This window comes from Carcharhinus amblyrhynchos, chromosome 24 (assembly GCF_965287045.1).
Source record: "Carcharhinus amblyrhynchos chromosome 24, sCarAmb.v2.hapA, whole genome shotgun sequence".
NCBI lineage: Eukaryota > Metazoa > Chordata > Chondrichthyes > Carcharhiniformes > Carcharhinidae > Carcharhinus > Carcharhinus amblyrhynchos.
The window spans coordinates 32,919,144-32,939,280 of record NC_137347.1 but is presented as its reverse complement, the minus strand read 5'-3'; the positions used below and the strand labels follow the sequence as shown (position 1 = coordinate 32,939,280).

The 20,137-nt window shown below is 44.9% G+C and overlaps 1 protein-coding gene across 2 annotated transcripts in view; it reads left to right on the top strand.

Moving 5' to 3' along the window:
• rnf19b (ring finger protein 19B) overlaps positions 1 to 20,137 on the top strand; it is a 161,450-nt gene that overhangs the window by 16,273 nt on the left and 125,040 nt on the right. Inside the window, exon 2 of one of the 2 annotated variants that reach the window (XM_080211661.1) lies at positions 1,948 to 2,005. The exons of the other annotated variant lie outside the window; for it this stretch is intronic. The gene's annotated coding sequence lies outside the window, so the exon portion shown is untranslated. The remainder of the gene's footprint in view (positions 1 to 1,947; positions 2,006 to 20,137) is intronic. 2 annotated transcript variants of the gene reach the window in all.

The following is a 20,137-nucleotide window of genomic DNA, read 5'->3' as shown; positions in this document are numbered from 1 at the left end:
TGCACTAGACTTCAAACTCCCCATCAGAGCTCACTTTAAATGGGGAGGGGATACCTGAACACAAACTATGGCTGTATTCCCTGGAATTTAGAAGGTTAAGGAGCGATTTGATCAAAGTTCCCAAAATATTAAGGGAGACGTATAAGTGATATCGTGAAGCTATTCCCACCATTTGGTGAATTAAGGACTAGGGCAAGGGTTAGAGCCAATTCTTTCGGCAGTGAAATAAGGAAACACTTTTATTGTCAAAGTTTTGAACTCCTCTTCTACTTTATGCTAGATCAGTGGTCAATATTAAAGCTGACGTTAATAGACTTTTGTTATCTAAAGGTATTAAAGGATATGGAGTAAAGGCAAGTATACGGAGCTATGTCATAGAACAGCCACGATTGCATTAAATGGGAGGGAGTCGGCGAGAATGGTTAAATGTCCTCAGTTCCTCTGACAACAGGTCTAAGATGAGCAGCTGTGGTAAATTGTGCTAATAAACGAGGCACGCCTGTGTGTCAGAGGGAAACTATAGAGTTTTTAAAAATTATTTCGCTGGCTAGGCCAGCATTTGTTGCTCATCCCTGATAGCCCCTTGAGTCAGTGGTGGTGAGCCACCTTCTGGAACTACTGTAGTCCCTGTGGTGTAGGTATACCCGCAGTGCTGTTAGGAAGGGAAATGCAACCCAGCAGCAGTGAAGGAAAAACAATATATTTCCAAGTCAGGATGGTGAGTGATTTGGAAGGGAACTTGCAGGTGGTGATACTCCCATGAATCTGCTGTCCTTATCCCTCCTGGTGGTAGAGGTTGCAGGTTTGGAAGGTGCAGTTGAAGGATCCTTGGTGAGTTGCTGCAGTGCATCTTGTAAATGGTACATACTACTGCCAATGTGTGTCAGTATTGGAGGAAATAGTGAATGCCAAACAAACAGGCTGCTTTGTTTTAGACTGTGTCAATCCTCACAAGTGTTGTGGGAGCCACACTGATCCAGGCAAGCGGAAGGTACTCCATCACACTCCTGACTTGTGTCTTGTAGATAGTGGACAGATTTTAGGGAGTCGGAAGGTGAGTTATTCACCATAGGACTCCCAACCTCTGACCTGCTCTTGTAGCTACAGTATTTATATGCCTGGTCCAGGTCAGCTTCTGGTCGATGGTAACCCCAGGATATTGATGGTGGAGCATTCAGTGATGGTAATGTCATTGAATGTTAAGGGGAGATGTTTAAATTCTCCCTTATTGGAGGTGGTCATTGTGTGTTGGTTCAGCTCCAATTCTTCTTCTATTGGGGGAGAAACTTCAAGAAGCTCACGTATGAAGAATATGGATTATGTTATAGAAACAGCTTGTAAACAGTATAGATATAGTAGCTTACAAGTCTTCTTTAGAATTCCCAAATTAGCTAGAATATTTAATACTAACCCAAATTAAGGAAAGAAAGAGTGAACAATGTGGTTTGCCATTTCATTCATTCAATTTTAAAACAATCCCTGTTTCGTCAATTCACCTTTACCCACCGTAACCTCTCCCTTCCTGTATGCTGAATTGTTTTAATGTCAGCCCATGGCTCTTTGGCTCGTAGTCATATTTCCCAGTAACCAAGGAAGATGCAAGCATGATCATGTAGTTTGCATGTTCTCCCAGTGTTTGCATGGATTTCCTCCAAATGCTCTGGTTTTCTCCAACAGTCCAAAGACATGCAGATTAGGTTGATTGGCCATGGTAAATTGCCTCTTAGTGTCAAGGGGACTAGCAGGATAAATAAGTGGGGTTATAGAGCCTGGATGGCATTGTGGTCAGTGCAGACTTGCTGGAGCAAGTGACCTCCTTCTGCACTGTTGGGATTCTATGATTAAAAAATGATTTGCAGCACTGTGTGGAGACCGCAGGATTGCCTCAAATATTTACTTTTACTAAGTGGTGAAATCATATCGGTCTGTCTGTGTTTTCATTACCAGAGCTGGCACTGCCATTGTGAGCACTGAGGAAACCGCCTCATTTACAACAGCTATTTAGGTGAGTCACCATCAGCAAACTGTTAGTAAATGCTATATTCTGAACCCTGTCCTTTTCTTCTCCCCCATGTACTCTGTGAATGGTATGTTTTGTCTGTATAAATTTAAGTTTATTTATTAGTCACAAGTCGGCTTACATTAACACTGCAATGAAGTTACTGTAAAAATCCCCTAATCGCCACACTCCGGTGCCTGTTCGGGTACAGTGAGGGAGAATTTAGCATATCCAACCCACCTAACCAGCACATCTTTGGACTTGTGGGAGGAAACTGGAGCACCCGGAGGGCGCAGATCGACACAAATGGATACGATCTGGTGGCCATTACAGAGACGTGGCTGCAGGGTGACAGGGACTGGGAGCTGAATGTACAGGGCTATCAAGTGTTTAGGAAGGATAGGCAGGAGGGAAAAGGGGGGAGCGTAGCTCTGCTGATTAAGGATAGCATCACGGTGGTAGCAAGGGATGATATTGGAGCCAAGGAGCAGAGGGTGGAATCGTTGTGGGTGGAGATTAGGAACAGCAAAGGGAGGAAGACGCTGGTGGGTGTCGTCTATAGGCCCCTGAATAATGATCTGGAGGTGGGGCGGGCTGTTAACGCGCAAGTAAGTGCGGCGTGCAGGAATGGGACGGCCATAGTTATGGGGGATTTCAATCTGCATATTGATTGGTCGACCCATGTTGGACGCGGGGGGCTCGAGGAAGAGTTCTTGGAATGCTGCCGGGATAGTTTCCTCGAACAGTGTGTGTTGGAGCCGATGAGGGAGCGAGCTATCTTGGATCTGGTGCTATGTAATGAGGCGGGTAGAATTAGGGACCTTGTGGTGAAGGATCCTCTTGGGGAGAGTGATCATTGTATGGTGGAGTTTCTGGTGCAGATGGAGGAGGAGAAAGTGGGTTCCCGGACACGTGTCCTTTGTTTGAATAGAGGGGAGTACGGTAGGATGAGAGAAGAATTGGCGAATGTGGACTGGGGGAGCGCGTTGGAGGGAGGGTCTGTTGAGGAGCAGTGGAGGATCTTTAAGGAGATCTTTCTTGGTGCTCAGCAGAAATTTATTCCGATGGTCAAAAAGGATGGTAGGAGGAGAGGTAATAAGCCGTGGATAACGAAGGAGGTGAAGGAAAGTGTTAAATTAAAAGCGGAGGAATTTAGAGTAGCTAAGAGTAGTGGGCGAGAAGAGGATTGGGAGAGGTTTAAATGTCAACAAAGATTGACAAAGAAGTTGATAAAGAAGGGTAGGAGAAACTATGAAGCTGGGCTAGCGCTTAATATAAAAAAGGATAGCAAGAGTTTTTATAAATATATAAAAAGGAAGAGGCTGGCTAGGGTGAATGTTGGTCCTTTAGAGGATGAGAAAGGGGACCTAGTGGTAGGGGATGGGGATATGGCTAAGGTATTGAATAACTTTTTTGTTTCTGTCTTCACGGAGGAGGACATGAATAATTTGCCTGGTGTTAGCGATGGAAAGGTGGTAGGACTGGAGGGTCTTAATGACATTACTGTTACTAGAGAGGCGGTGCTCGACAGACTGGAGGGGCTGATTGTGGACAAGTCCCCAGGACCGGATGGAATGCATCCGAGCGTTCTGAAAGAAATGGCGGAGGTGATAGTGGATGCCTTGGTGGTTATTTTCCAGACGTCACTGGATTCCGGGGAAGTGCCGGATGATTGGAAAACGGCTAATGTTACACCGTTGTTTAAGAAGGGTGCCAGGCAAAAGGCGGGGAATTATAGGCCGGTTAGTTTAACGTCTGTGGTAGGTAAAATGTTAGAATCTGTCATTAAGGAGGAAATTGCGAGGCATCTTGAAGGGAATTGCTTGATAGAGCAGACGCAGCACGGTTTCATTAAAGGGAAGTCGTGTCTGACAAATTTACTGGAGTTCTATGAGGATGTGTCTAGGGCGGTGGATAGAGGAGAGCCGGTGGATGTGGTCTTTCTAGATTTTCAGAAGGCGTTTGACAAAGTACCTCACAAGAGGTTATTGCAGAAGGTCGAGGGACATGGAGTTGGGGGTAGGGTGTTAGCGTGGATAGAGGATTGGTTGTCAAATAGGAGGCAGAGAGTGGGGGTTAATGGGTGCTATTCGGATTGGCGGATGGTGACTAGTGGAGTGCCCCAGGGGTCGGTGCTGGGGCCTCAGCTTTTTACCATTTATATAGATGATCTGGAGGAGGGAACCGAGTGTAGGGTGTCGAAATTTGCTGATGACACCAAGATTGGGGGAACGGCAAATTGTGCGGAGGGTGTGGAGAGTCTGCAGAAGGATCTAGATAGGCTGGGCGAATGGGCCAGGAAATGGCAAATGGAATTTAATGTTGGCAAGTGTGAGGTGGTCCACTTTGGTAGGAAGAATGGTAGGAAGGACCATGGTAGGATGAATGGGATGGATAGGATAGAGGTGGAGAGACTCTTCCCGCTCAAAAAAGACAGTAGGACTAGGGGGCACAGCCTCAAGATAAAAGGGGGGCGGTTTAGAACGGAGTTGAGGAGGAACTTCTTCACTCAAAGGGTGGTGAATCTCTGGAATTCTCTGCCCGTTGAAGTGGTGGAGGCTGCCTCGCTAAATATTTTTAAGACGCGGGTTGATGGGTTTTTGATAAGAGAGGGGATTAAGGGTTATGGGGAGAGGGCGGGAAAGTGGAACTGAGCAGCGACAGATCAGCCATGATCTTATTGAATGGCGGGGCAGGCTCGAAGGGCTAGATGGCCTACTCCTGCTCCTATTTCTTATGTTCTTATGTTCTTATGAAACCCATGCGGACGCTCGGAAAATATGCAGACTCTACACATACAATGACCCAAGCCTTGTCCTTGGCACTGTGAAGCAGCAATGCTAACCACAGTATCACTATGCTGCTCTCTTAAGCTTCTATTGTTTCAGCCACATTTGAATCGGAGTGGGATTCTTCATTTCTCTTTTACAAGAACTTATCATGGCTGGGTGCATCAAATACTATACATGAGTCTTGATCCTGCAGTGTTTTATTTTATATCTGTTTGTGTTGTCTCATTTGACACAATATTGTGCGAGTACCATTTCTCGGATACCATAGGCGAGCACTCAAGGTGTAATTGGGTTGAAAGTGAGAGTACGGGCTTATAGAAGTGGTGATGTGGGGTAGAGTTTGGGGTTTGCCCTTATCTCAGGGCACACTTGGACTACTTTCACAGTTCACCAATAACGAACTGCTGCAGATTCTCGTCATAACGAAAATCAGTCTTGTATTGGACTCCAATAAATAATTCAGACCTTTTTTGTTGCCTTCTGTTCGACCCAATTTAATGGTTTGGTGAATAGCCAAGGGCAAATTACTTGATAAATCACAACTCCTAATCAATTAACTCTGGTCATGACCACTCCATGGTTTTACGATCTTTAAGTTGTTAATCTCTGGGCCGTGACTTTTTCATTGCTGCTTTCTTCATTCACATCCATCATTTCCCTTGGATACCCAATGGTTTCTCTGCCTTAGTCTGGTTTACTGGCTGCCACACGGTTCTGGTTGTGGCCTTTCCTTTAATTCTAGGTACAACAAGAGTAAGAAATAGTAAAGTAGCTAGTGGGGTAATGAACAGGTACTGGCCATAACCTGGTTTAGATTAGTGGGTCAATGTTTTTTTTTAAAAATAAGACTGGTCGGCGCAACATTGTGGGCCGAAGGGCCTGTTCCGCGCTGTAATGTTCTATGTTCTATGTTCTATGTTCTACTGCTCCTTAGATATGCAGATGCCAGAGATTTGAAGAATTGCAAATGTTACACTCTGTAGATGGACTGAAGGGCCTGTCCTGTGCTCTATCGCTCTTTGTTCTTTAGTATGTATTTTTCAAAAAATGATGTAAGGATCAACTCAGTAACTCCAAGACAGTCAGTTTAACCTTGGCGGTGGGGAAGCTTTTGGAAACAGTCCAGGGGAAAATGAACAGTCAGTTGGACATGTTTGGTTGAGGTAATCCAGCATCGATTTGTTAAAGGCAAATTGTGTTTAGCTAACTTGATTTGAGTATTTTGATGATTTCATTAGGAGTGTACATATTACAGAGATAGAGGTGCTGGAAGTCTTAAAGTGCAAGAAGGTAGATAAACCCCCAGGACCTGATGAAATGTATCCCAGAACATTGTGGGAGGCTAGGGACGAAATTGTGGGGTCCCCTAGCCGAGATATTTGAATCATCAATAGTCACGGGTGAGGTGCCTCAAGATTGGAGGGTGGCAAATGTTGTGCCTTTGTTTAAAAAGGGCTGCAGGGAAAAGCCTGGGAACTACAGGCCAGTGAGTCTCACATCTGTGGTTGGTGAGTTATTGGAAGGTATTTTGAAAGACAGGATCTGCAGGCATTTAGAGAAGCAAGGACTGATTAAGGACAGTCAGCATGGTTTTGTGAGTGGAAAATCATGTCTCACAAATTTGATTGAGTTTTTTGAAGGGGTGACCAAGAAGGTAGATGAGGGCAGTGCAGTTGATGTTGTCTACGTGAACTTTAGCAAGGCCTTTGACGAGGTACCGCGTAGTAGGTTGTTGCATAAAGTTAAATCTCATGGGATCCAGGGTGAGGTATCTAAATGGATACAAAATTTGCTTCTTGACACAATAAGAAGTCTTACAACACCAGAAGGGCATGCAACAGACACTTGAATGGAAACTTTGCAGGATTTGGGGAAAGAGCTGGGGGGAGTCGGACTAGACGAGTTGCCGCTGTAAAGAACCCACACAGACATCATGGATTTAATATGCCTCATCCATGCTGCAAACGTTCTATGGCTCCATTTTCTCACCAGGTGTTGTGAGACTTCTTACTGTGTTTACCCCAGTCTAATGCCAGCATCTCCACTTCTTGATAGAAGCCAGATGGTGGTTGTAGAGGGTTCTTTCTCAAACTGGAACCTGTGACCAGTGGTGTGCCTCAGGGACCAGTGCTGGGTCCACTGTTATTTGTCATTTATATTAATGATTTGGATGAGAATATAGGAGGCATGGTTAGTAAGTTTGCAGATGACACCAAGATTGGTGGCATAGTGGATAGCAAAGAAAGTTATCTCAGATTGCTACGGGATCTTGATCAATTAAGCCAATGTGCTGATGAATGGCAGATGGAGTTTAATTTAGACAAATGCGAGGTGATGTATTTTGGTAGATTGAACCAGGGCAGGACTTACTCAGTTAATGGTAGGGTTTGGGGAGAGTTACAGAACAAAGAGACCTAAGGGTACATGTTCATAGCTCCTTGAAAGTGGAGTCACAGGTGGACAGAGTGGTGAAGAAGGCATTCGGCATGCTTGATGTCATCAGTCAGAACACTGAATACAGGAGTTGGGATGTCTTGTTGAAGTTGTACAAGACATTGATAAGGCCACACTTGGAATACTGTGTACAGTACTTGAGTCCATGTTCACATCTGGTCACCATATTATAGAAAGGATATTATTAAATTAGAAAGAGTGCAGAAAGATTTACTAGGATGCTACCAGGACTTGATGCTTTAAGTTATAAGGAGACGCTGGGTAGACTGGGACTTTTCTCTCTGGAGTATAGGAGGCTGAGGGATGATCTTATAGAAGTTTATAAAATAATGAGGGGCACAGATCAGCTAGATAATCAATATCTTTTCCCAAAGGTAGGAGAGTCTAAAACTAGAGGGCATAAGTTTAAGGTGAGAGGGGAGAGATACAAAAGTGTCCAGAGGGGCAATTTTTTCACAGAGGGTGGTGAGTGTCTGGCATAAGCTGCCAGAGGTGGTAACAGCAGAGATGGGTACAATTTTGTCTTTTAAAAAGCATTTAGACAGTTACATGGTTAAGATGGGTATAGAGGGATTTGGGCAATTGGGATTAGCTTAGGGGTTTTAAAAAGAAAAAGGGTGGCATGGACAAGTTGGGCCAAAGGACCTGTTTCCATGCTGTAAACTCTGTGACTCTGATTAGGGTAAAGTGGTTGATGTGGTGTATGTGAATTTCCAAAAGGCTTTTGCTAAAACGCCAACAAGAAGGCCTGTCAACAAAGGTGAAGCTCATGGAATGAAGAAGTGGCAGCATTGGTACAGGATTGGTTGAGTGACAGGAGACAGAGAATAGAAAGCAGTGATGCACAGTTGTTTTTCAGACTACAGGAAGGTCGACAATATAGTTCTCCAGAGGCTGGCGCTAGGACACCTGGGGACCTTTGCTTTTCTCGACATAAACGAATGACCTAAACTTGGGCGAACAGGGCACTGTCTCAAAATTTGCTGATGAGACAATTCAGAAATTCTGTGAGCTGTAATGAGAATAGTGATAAATGTCAAGAGGACATAAACAAGTTGCTGGATTGGGTGAGCATGCGGCAGATTAAATTTAATCTGGCGAAGTGTGAAATGATGCATTTTGATCTGAAGAATGAGGAAAGTCAATTAAAAGTAGAGGGCACAATTCTAAATGGAGACCTGCAATGCAAGCAAGTCACTGGAGCTACTAGGGGAAGTTGAAAAAATGGTTAAAAAAGGATATGGGACACTGAGCCCCATAAATAGAGGCATAAAGTACAAAAGTAAGGAGGTTAGATGGACCTTTTATAAAACACCTAGCTCAGCCTCAAGTGAAGGATACTGTCCAATTCTGGATATCGTATTTTACAAAGGATGCCAAAGCTTCACGGAGGATGTGGAAAAGATTGACAAGAATAGTTCTAGGGGTGAGGAAATTCAGTTAGGTGGGTAGTAAAGAGAAGATGAGGTTGCTGGCCTTGGCAAAGAGAAGTTTCAGAGGAGATTTGATAGAGGTGTTCAAAATCACGAAAGGTTAATATAGAATAACAATTCTGTAATGGAGTGCTTAGTGAGAAACTGTTCCCATTGGTGAAAGTGTTGAGAACCAGAAGGTACCGAAGTGATTGGCAGAAGAACCAACATGAAGAAAAACATTTTTTTAACACAGCGAAGGATGCACTGCCAGAGAGAATAGCGGAGGCAGATACAATCAGAAAGGCACTCAACAGACACTTGAATGGAAACTTTGCAGGATTTGGGAAAAGAGCTGGGGGGAGTCGGACTAGATGAGTTGCTGCTGTAAAGAACCCGCACAGATGTCATGGATTTAATATGCCTCATCCATGCTGCAAACGTTCTATGATCCCTTTTCTCATCTGCTTCCTCTGCTGTCCCAGTGTTCCTCCTTTATTGTTACTGTTCAGATATTGTCCAGATGCACATTTCTTTGGAAATATTGGGTGAAATCTTGAGTCCATGTTCACATGTGACATTACCGGTGGGAGCTCAAGATCCTGAGGTTGCAATTTCCACTGGTAAGAGCTTGACTTTGGATCTTCCCTGCTCCTCACCAGTGATGTCATCAGGTTGACGCCAGTGATGGAGCCAGATGGTAGAATCTGGAGAGAAAACCAATGAGTTTCTCTGGAAAGAATCAGACAGTTTTTCTTGCCAGAAACAACACTCTGCTATTTCTTGGTAAGATTCCCCTGTTATTTCTTCCCCGTGGTTCATGTGTTGCATCGCTTTTTCAATCATTCTTGTGTCGAGTAATTAGCTTTGCTGGTATCTGTCGCTGGATGGCAGCCATCAGGCATTTTTTATATGCTTTTTGTGCCTTTTTTTAAATCAAAATCTGTTAGGCTCATTGCTTCACTGTTTATATTTAATTTTCATTTTAATACCAAACGTTTTCCAAATTTCTTTTCAACCAGGTTGCTTCTAACCCTTTATTTATCTAGGCAGGTCCACTCCTGTTGTTCATCCTTAATCATACAATCCCTACAATGCAGAAGAGGCCATTCGGTCCATCAAGTCTGCGCCAACTCTGACAGAATAACTTACCCAGCCCTCTCCCCTGCCCTATCCCAGTGATCCCACACATTTCCCACAGCTAATCCATCTAATCAACACATCTTGGGATATAAAGGGGCAATTTACCATGGCCAATTCACCTAACCTGGATATCATTGGACTAATTAATATGAAGAACTACAAGTGCCTTATTAATTAATGAGTTGCAGTAATTAAATAATAGTGACCTTATCACTTACAGCCCCAGCAACGCATATCTGACATTGCTAGCAAGAAAAGCAGTATAACAGCCTGTGGACTTTTCCATATATTGGCAATAAAGCTCGGCTCCCCTCGCTACTTAGTAGATGTGGTAGGGACAGTGGGAAGTCAAGCTATTTGTCCAAGAACAATCCAAGGTTTAAACTTTGGTAAAATCTGAATTGGACAGCCACAGGAACAAGGTCAAAGATTAATCTGGAGGCTTCAGGAATAAAAGGCCAGTCTCCAGGACAACAACATTTGGTATTATTGTGAATGGACTGATGAGTATAGGACAAAACCCTTCAACAGTATCGTCAATGCAAATGGAAAGTGCTGGAAATTCTTACTAGGTTTGGCAGCAAATGTGGAGGAAGAAATAGTTGAATTTTTTAAAAGTTTTAAAGTTTATTTATTAGTCAGAAGTAAGGCTTACATTAACACTGCAATGAAGTTACTGCAAAATTCCTCTAGTTGCCACACTTTGGCAGTTATTTAGGTCAATGCATCTAACCAGCACGTCTCCCAGTATGTGGGAGGAAATCGGAGCACCTAGAGGAAACCCACGCAGACACGGTGAGAATGTGCGGACTCCACACAAACAGTGACCCCGAAGCAGGGAATCAAACTCGGCTGTTTGGCGCTGTGAGGCAGCGGTGCTAACCACTGTGCCACCATGCCACCTGGCTGGCAACCTTTTGTCCGAGTGAAGGACTGTTTTAAAAAAACATGTTGCTTTATCGTAATCTCCACATGTTCAGAGGAATGGGTTGGCCCCGAGCTGTGCACCTAACATGCCCACCGCCTTGAACTGCAGCAGCTGCACTGACCCAGCTGTTTGTGCATTTTGCAGATCTTGCTACCTCTGCTGATTTGAGGAAACCGATTTTTGCGGAGGTTAAATAGTGTCATTTTCCCCGAAAGAAAATTATATTTGTTCCATTTTGTGAGAATTAACATCAAAATCGATCATTTCCTGTTATGATGACAGTGCCAAGGAACAGGTTTGTTTTGACCGTTTCGTTGTTGACATCAAATAGCTGGTGTAGGTGTGTGAAATGTTTTTAAGTTTAATATCAAAACCCTAATCGTACCTGAAATTTAAAGCAGATTTGTGGTTTGTCATGACTCTAATCTATCTGATATACGTTGCATGTGCCCTTATTGGCGGGGATAAATTTATGGTTTAGTAGGTTATAGATCGTTTTTGGTGGATAGACAATACTACCACACAGCAATGTGGGTCTTGAACATTCAATTAAGTGGCACAGTGGTTAGCACTGATGCCTCTCAGCGCCAGGGACCCAGGTTCGAATCCCAGCTTGGGTCACTGACAGTGTGGAATGTGCACATTCTCCCTATGTCTGCGTGGGACACGGATACCATCATCACACGTGAGAATACCATCCACCAGGTACACGGTAAATACTCTCGCAACTTGGCCAACATTGTCTACCTGATACGTTGCAAGAAAGGATGTCCCGAAGCATGGTACATTGGGGAGACCATGCAGACACTACGACAACAGATGAATGAACATGGCAAGACTGTTCCCTTCCTGTTGGCGAACGCTTCAGCGGTCACGGGCATTCAGCCTCTGACCTTCGGGTAAGCGTTCTCCAAGGCGGCCTTCACGACACACGACAGTGCAGAGCCGCTGAGCAGAGACTGATAGCCAAGTTCCGCACACACGAGGACAGTCTCAACAGGGATCTTGGGTTCATGTTGCACTATCTGTAACCCCCGTGACTTGCCTGGGTTTGCAAAACCCCACTCACTATGCTGTCTGGAGACAATACACATCTCTTTAACCTGTGATCAGTGCTCCTTCCACACACATTGTCGGCCATTTTAAGACTTGAACAGCAGGTTAGGTGTAAAGATTCTCATTCTAATCAGTAATCTCTAAACTGTCTGTGCTTTATATGCTCTGTCCGAGGCCAGAACTCTCCATTCACCTGACGAAGAGGCAGTCCCCTCGAAAGCTTGTGAGTTTACTATCAAATAAATCGGTTGGACTAAAACCTGGTGTTGTCAGACTTTTTACTGAGTTACCTCCCACAGCCTGAAAGATATGCTGGTTAGGTGCATTGGCCATGCTAAATTCTCCCTCAGTGTACCCGAACAGGCATCGGATTGTGGTGACCAGAGGATTTTCACATTACAGTGTTAATGTAAACCTACCTGTGACACTTCAAAATAAGCTTGAACTTACAATGACTCTTGTATCATAAGGGGCAACATGCATTTTCTATCCATTTTTCTATGCATTTTCCCCATAAAAGTCAAAGTTTTGGGGGAATATATTGCAGGATAATCCAACACGGAATTAAAATTTTGTCTTATAATTGGGAAAATTGTCTTTTTTTTAAGGGGCGTCTTGACAAATACATGAATAGGATGGGAATAAAGGGATATAGTCCTGGGTAGGGTAGTGGGTTTTAGTTCAGCTGGGCAGCATGGTCTGTGCAGGCTTGGAGGGCCAAAGGGCCTGTTCCTGCGCTGTAATTTTTTTTGTTCTTTATTACTGAAAATGAAAATTAAGAATGCAATTCTGACCCAAAAAAAGACTAAATTGAAAAGAAATCGACGTATTTTATGATTCACATTTTTAAATAAGTTTATTTTCAAACAGTAGCAGCACATACAATTTTTTTTTGGTTGTAGTTGAGCAGAATAATGTGCACCGAAAGCCATTGAGCTTTGTTCCAGCTCTGCCAACTCCATTTCGATTTAATCTGAAGCTTCTTGTTCAGTGAAGGGAGGCAGTTTTGTCATTAAGAATGCTTGTGGTGGCTTCTAGGAACAATATAGATAGCGAATCTGAAACACTGCCTTCGTTTTTAATACAGTAAGAAGTCTCACAGCACCAGGTTAAAGCCCAAAGGGTTTCTTGGTAACACAAGCCACTAGCTTTCGGAGCGTTGCTGCTTCATCTTTGTGTTTACCCCAAACCAACGCCGGCATCTCCACTTCATTTTTAATGCTCAGTATATTAAGATTGCAAGCTGCCTGTGATTAATGTTGTATTGAACGCAAGTTTGAAAAATTTAGTCTATTTGGGATAATTTAAACGGTCGTTACTTTATTAGTGGCCTGTTCATTAATCACTAGCATTACTGCAGAAGCGCAATTATGATGTGTCTAATTATACGTCTTGTCAACAGTCATTCATCTAATGTCAAAACAGCTTTATTTGATGGATCCTTGCAGCAATGCCTCAGTCTAGTCAGCTAAAGTGCTAACAGTTCTCTATTTAATGGCATTATTTTGTAAAGGGCCATAACTTACTCGGAATAGCAATCAGTGGTGGACTGCCACTTCTCTATTGTGGCGAAAATCTGAGTGTACTATAGACATGTTGAAAATATGATTCCAATGCCAGGAAAGATGTGGTGGACCTGCTGTGCCCTCCCCAGAGGCTGTCGTTGAGTCATCCTAGCTTGCTGCATACTTCACAACCTGATGATGAAAAGGAGAGAGAAGCTGCCTAACACCGAGATGGAGGAGAGACAGATCTCCTTTCATTGGAGGGCATCAAAGGGGAGGAATTTGAGAAAGGCGAGGCTGCAGGACAAGAGTCCACAGCACAGGGGAGACGAGGCAGGCATGGAAACGAAGGCCCACAGTACCATGAGATTCCAGGAGGAAGATGAATGACAATTGTCCAAGAGGATAATCACTACTGTCATTCATCTTCCTCCTGGAATCTCATGGTACTGTGGGCCTTCGTTTCCATGCCTGCCTCATCTCCCCTGTGCTGTGGACTCTTGCCCTGCAGCCTCGCCTTTCTCAACCTCCTCCCCTTTGATGCCCTCCAATGAAAGGAGATCTGTCTCTCCTCCATCTCGGTGTTAGGCAGCTTCTCTCTCCTTTTCATCATCAGGTTGTGAAGTATGCAGCAAGCTAGGATGACTCAACGACAGCCTCTGGGGAGGGCACAGCAGGTCCACCACATCTTTCCTGGCATTGGAATCATATTTTCAACATGTCTATAGTACACTCAGATTTTCCCCACGATAGAGAACCTCATTCGATCTTCAAGCATTCCATTGTATTCACTTGAGAAGCTGACAGATTCTGAAAGAAAATGTAGAAACATAGAAAATAGGAGCAGGAGTAGGCCATTCCACCCTTCACGCCTGCTCCACTATCCAGTACAATCATGGCTGATCATCCAACTCAATAGCGTGATCCCACCATCCCCCCCCATTTCCTCTGATCTCTTTTGCCCCAAGAGCTATACCTAAAGATGTCCGGGTTAGGTGGACTGGCCACGCTAACTTGCCCCTGTGTCAGGGGACTAGCTAGGGTAAATGCATGGGGTTATGGGGAAAGGGCCTGGAGTGGGATTGTGGTCGGTGTAGTCTCTATGGGCTGAATGGCTGCCTCCTGCACTGTAGGGTTTCTATGATTCTAACTCCTTCCTGGAAACATATTTTAGCCTCAATTGCTTTCATTTACAAACCTTTTTTATCTGAGTCTGGCACTGAGGAGAATGGGAATGCTGGTTGCTTTTTGAAGCCTTTTTTTCACCTTTGTTATGTTGGAATTAGTGTCATGTGCACCAGCTGCCTTCTGCTATGTTGTCCAAGAGACTTTGGATGGAATTTTACAAGATTGATTCTAGGCATCCAGCTAGCTTGAAAATGGGAGAGTTCCTGATTTGTTTTTTGAGTTTTCACACCCAATGTTGTGCACTTAGTCATTGAAAAAAATAGTATAGACTGTTTCTAGCTGCTGCAGGCAGTGGGCTCTGCTTAATTCGCCAGACAGCCTGTTGATGCAGACCTCTGATTTTGCACATGCTCAATAGCAACTGCAGGCACCTGAAAGAGAGAGAGAGAGAGCTATCAGGCCCCTGCTGCTGCAGGCAGCATCAACCAGCTAACCACCACCGCCCCCCCCCCCCCCCCCCCCCACCGCAATCATGGGGGCCATGACCAATCGATGGCCCACAGCATGTAGCCCCCCCCTCCCCTGATTCATCGCAACTGCAGAGTGGTAGTGGCCTACTCTATCCAACCCTTTTGCAGAGTGTGCAGCGGGCCCCTTTCCCTCCCGAATGGGCCGCTTCTTCATACCCTGCTCCCATAGGTCCCACTCTGGCACTGCTCAAAGGGCACGTCCCCCTTGCCGTCAGTGTCCCTGGGGTGCCTCAATGGCCTCCGGTTCCCCCGGTGAGGCCAACGGCACCATTCTTTGTTTGTGAGAAATCGGTGTTTTCCTTGCCGGGGACAATCTCTTCCTGGGAGGCCACAAAGACAAGTGAGCCCGGATGATTGAGCACCGGGCTCGCTAATCACGTGCAAGTATAAGTTTCAATATATTTGAAGAATTTATTCAGCCTCTTTCCCATCTCCGATGAGAGATTGACCTCACTGGAAATCCGGCTCTCATAACATCGCGGAAGTCGGGAAGTCGGGCATGATCCTGATTTTCGGCTCGTGCACGATTTTACCAACTCATCGATGGGTAGGGCAAGCTGGTAAAATTCAGCCCTTCATGTTTGGATCAAGTCAGTGAGTGTTATGTGACCTTTAATGGTTATTGTAGCTGAATCAGATCCTGTACTCACACATAACCCACATGCACAGAGTTCCAGCAGAGACCACTGAATATTGGATAGGAATCCTGGCTAATTTCTTCCTTATTCATATCCTTCCATTTATAGCATCATTACTATTATGTTAGCTGAAATAAGCTAACACTACACTCAGTCGAACAAAACATATTTGCAATAACAAAGTCTGTCACTTTTCCTTAAGGAAGTTACTCTTCCTCAAACAAGAGTCTCTGCAGTTTTCAGAAATGAAGTTCTGCTTTCTAATATAGCAGCTTTAATTTTCCCATTAAAAATTCTGTACCTGACCATCTTTTCCCAACTAAGGAATTGCAACTTAGCATTAGATTTCAGAGAATTCCTCGTTTGTTTTCAAACCCTTACCTTCTGTTCCCGGGATGGCTGGACTGATATGAAGAAAGATTGGATCGGCTGGGCTCGTACTCACTGGAATTTAGAAGAACAAGAGGGGAGCTCGTAGAAACAAAACATCCTGGTGGGACTGGGCAGCCTAGGAGTGGGAAGAATGTTCCCAATGTTGGAAGTCCAGAGCTAGGGGTCACAGTCTAACAATAAGAGGTAAGCCATTCAGGATTGGGATAAGGAAGATCTTCTTCACTCAGACAGTTGTGAACCTGTGGGATTCTCTAATACAGAAAGCTGTTGGGGCCAGTTCATTCGATACGTTCAAGCGGGAGCTGGATGTGGCTCTGGTGGCTAACAGGATCAAGGGATATGGAGAGAAATCAGGAGTGGGGTACTGAAAGTGCATGATCAACCATGACCGTATTGAATGGTGCTGCAGGCTCGAAGGGCCAAATGGCCTACTCCTGTACCTATTTTCTATGTTTCTATGTTCAATTAAGTGTCAAGATCAGCATTTGTTTTTTATTTTTTCATTGGATGTGGCTGTTGCTGGCAAAGACAGCATTTGTTACCCATCACTAAGGTGCCCTTGTACTGAATGGCTCGCTAGGCAGAGAGTAATTAAGAATCAGCCATATTGTGGTGAGTCTGGAGTCACATATAGTCCAGACCAAGTAACAAAGGCAGATTTCCTTCCACAAAGGACCTTTGTGGACCAAATGGGTTTTGACAACAATCAGTGATAGTTTGGTCACCATTACTGACGTGAGTTTTCAGCTCCAGCTTTTTGTTCATCAAAATAGCTGCCGTGGTAGGATTTGAACCCGTGCCTCCCCACCCCTGATTGTTAGCCTGGATCTCTGGATTACTAGTCTGGTGGTGTTACCACTACACCACCACCTTTCCACCTCGTTCCCCTTCCTACCCCTCTTCTCACACTCTTTCTCCACTCCTCCCCCTCTTCCTCCTCCTCCTCCTCCTCCCTCTCTCTCTCACCCTCCCCACCACCCCCCCCCCCCCCCCCGACCCTTGTCAATGACCTTAATGTTGATACTCTCAGCCTTTACAGTAAACAGGAGGAAAATAGATGTTAAAAATATAGTGATGGATATCCAGTTACTATGAATGCTGAATTTCACACACAAAGCTAAGCAATGGGAAGCATGGAGGGGACATACTACTTTGATCTTTTCAGAAGTTTAAACCAGCAATGCGCACACGCTGCAAAGTTGAACAGATCCTTGGCATTTCTGGGGGTGGGGTGGGTTTGGAGGTAGGAGGAGCCAAAGTTGGAGGGGGATGAGGGGGAGCCGCAGTGCGCCTGTCTGTGCCCTCCCCAGGGATATCTGTGAATAATAGGAGCTACCAGATGACTCCATAGGCAAAGTGAAGTTTAAAGTTTATTAATGTCACAAGAAGGCTTACATTAACGCTGCAATGAAATCATTGTGAAAATTCCCTATTCACCACACTGTGGTGCCTGTTCAGGTACACTGAGGGAGAATTTAGCATGGACAGTGCTCCCAACCAGCGCGTCTTTCGAACTGTGGGAAGAAACCAGAGCACCCGGAGGAAACCTACGCAGACACAGGGAGAACACGCAGACTCCACGCAGACAGTGACTCAAGCCGGGAATCGAGCCCGGGTCCTGGTGCTGTGAGGCAGCAGTGCTAACCACTGTGCCACCATGAAGTCTTCCACTCATTAGTATTCGAACTCCAATTGATCATAAACTTGGGGGAGGATGCAGAGCAATGATGCGAGAGCTTTGGATGAAATGGCAGAACATCTTTCAGCAACAATACACGAGTGCGGATGTCGGTAACTGCTCAATGCAGAGATTCACAGCTGCCAGTAGCATAACAGCAACAGCTGGATGAGTCATGAGCTTAACTGATTTAGCTTTAAAAGAATGGCAATGTGTCGCTGACTGCTGTGCAAGTGTACAGAATTACCTACAATTCAAATTTACTTAGATTTCTAAAAACTTTTCCCAGCTTCACTGCATTAATCACATAGCTGAGTGCAGCAGTTGTGTATTTGCAGAGTGCTGTCGGCATTGGGATGTGCGCACTGATCATTATTTGAGTCCAAAGTCATATTTGTTGCCCAGCTAATTAAATATGAGATGATTAGAAAGCCGTTAGTAGCTCTGGCACTGATCCAGGAGGATAACAAATTGTGACATGATGTAGGGAGAGAGGGGGATAATGGGACTAAAGTTTATTTATTAGTCACAAGGAGGCTTACATTATCACTGCAATGAAGTGACTGTGAAAATCCCCTCGTCACCACACTCTGGCACCCCACTTGGGTACACTGAGGGAGAATTTAGCAAGGCCAATGCACCTAATCAGCCCACCTTTCGGACTGTGGGTGGAAATCAGAGCATCTGGAGGAAACCCACTCAGACATGGGTAGAATGTGCAGACTCCACAGAGACAGGAACCTAAGCCGGGAATTGAACCCAGGTCCCTGGTACTGTGAGGCAACAGCCCTAATCATTGTGCTAACGTGCCACCCACTATCTAAAACCTACTCCAAATGGACCTCAACTCAGGCTGGATCGGAAGGACCAAACCTACCTTCCAAGCTTAAAAAATGCTGTGTTTATATAGCTGATCATACAACAGTGCTGTTGCACTGATTTCTCGTCTTTACTTGCCACTAGTTATGTGAGCAAAATGAATCCAGCCTGTTGTATAGTCTCCCATTCTGTCAAACGACCTAAGCAGAGCAAGCAGTTTCTGCAAATGCAGCTTAATGTAAAAGGAAATAACAAGATTAGCTCCAGTTTCCTCAGCTTGCTATTGACTTGCCTGTGTGGGTTTTAAAGACATCAGTGCCTGCTGTTTTTACCATGTGTATTTATTAGCACGGTGATGGGGGTGAGTCATTGACACATGTGGTGTCAGATGAAGAAAAATCCAGATATTATTCCATTGTAATGACAAACACAAGCATCAGGTTTCTGCTGCTTTTCACCAGTAATATCAATGCAACCCAGACTTGATCACTGGAAAAAACATTAAAAATCAATTCACTTATAAACGTAAGCGAGTTACGTCCAAAACCATTCACCCTCGAGTTTCCACAGGCCTTTTATGCTGGTTCAAGATCAGAATGGAACTCTACAGTGCAGGAGGAGGCCATTTGGCCCATCAAGTCTACACTGACCATAATCCCATGGGCCCTATTCCTGCAACCCCTCATATTTACCCTGCTAATTCCCCTGACACTGGGGTTAATTTGGCATGGCCAATCAACCTAACCCTCTCATCTTTGGACTGTGGGAGGACACCGGAACACCCAGAGGAAACCCACGGGGAGAACGTGCAAACTCCAAACAGACAGTGACCCGAGGCCAGAATTGAACCTGGGTCCCTGGCGCAGTGAGACAGCAGTGCTAACCACTGTGCTGCCCGTCAACAAAACCGACCGGGTCTCCAACTGGAATTCAAATTTTGTGCTGGTCTATTTTCTTAGGCGCACGGGTATTAGCAGGATTGCCAATCCTCCAGGATTGGCCTGGAGTTTCCAGGACACTGTTCTGTGCGACCCGGAACAAAAATCATTGGGACGTTAAAAAAAAATTCTGTGAACATTCCTCTTTAACAGGGATACAAATATTGAAACTGATGGGGTGAGTGGGAAGGCTGTTTGGCTGAGAATCAAGCTTCATCCAATAATAGCCACAAGTGTACAGTCAGTCATGTTTTCTTATACACTTTCTCTCTGTTTTTCTTCCTTTTTTTTTCTTACTTTCCAAACATGTTGTCACGGACACACTGCAACCCCTGTTAAGTAGAATCACTGGGGCAATTTTACCATTTTTTTTAAAGTGCTGGGCAGACTTGAAACTGGGAGAGTTTCAAATCTGTCTTTTATGCTCCCCCCCCACTCCATACACACTCCTCCTCCCAAATTTTGAGCAAGCCCGTTGCTCGCTGCAAAAGCCTGGGGCTTAATGTGCCCGAAAGCCTGCAGAGGGAGGCAGTGCGAATGTGCAGGCCTCTGATGCTGCACAAGCGCAGCAGCAGGGGTCTGACAGAAAGGAGAGAGTTGTCAGGCCCCTGCTTGTGCAGGCTGGTGGCCTAAGATACAGCGACCCTCCCCCCACTCCCACCGCCCAGACTAATCACAGACCCAACCTTCCCCCACCAATCGCGGACCTCCCCCCCCCCCCCCC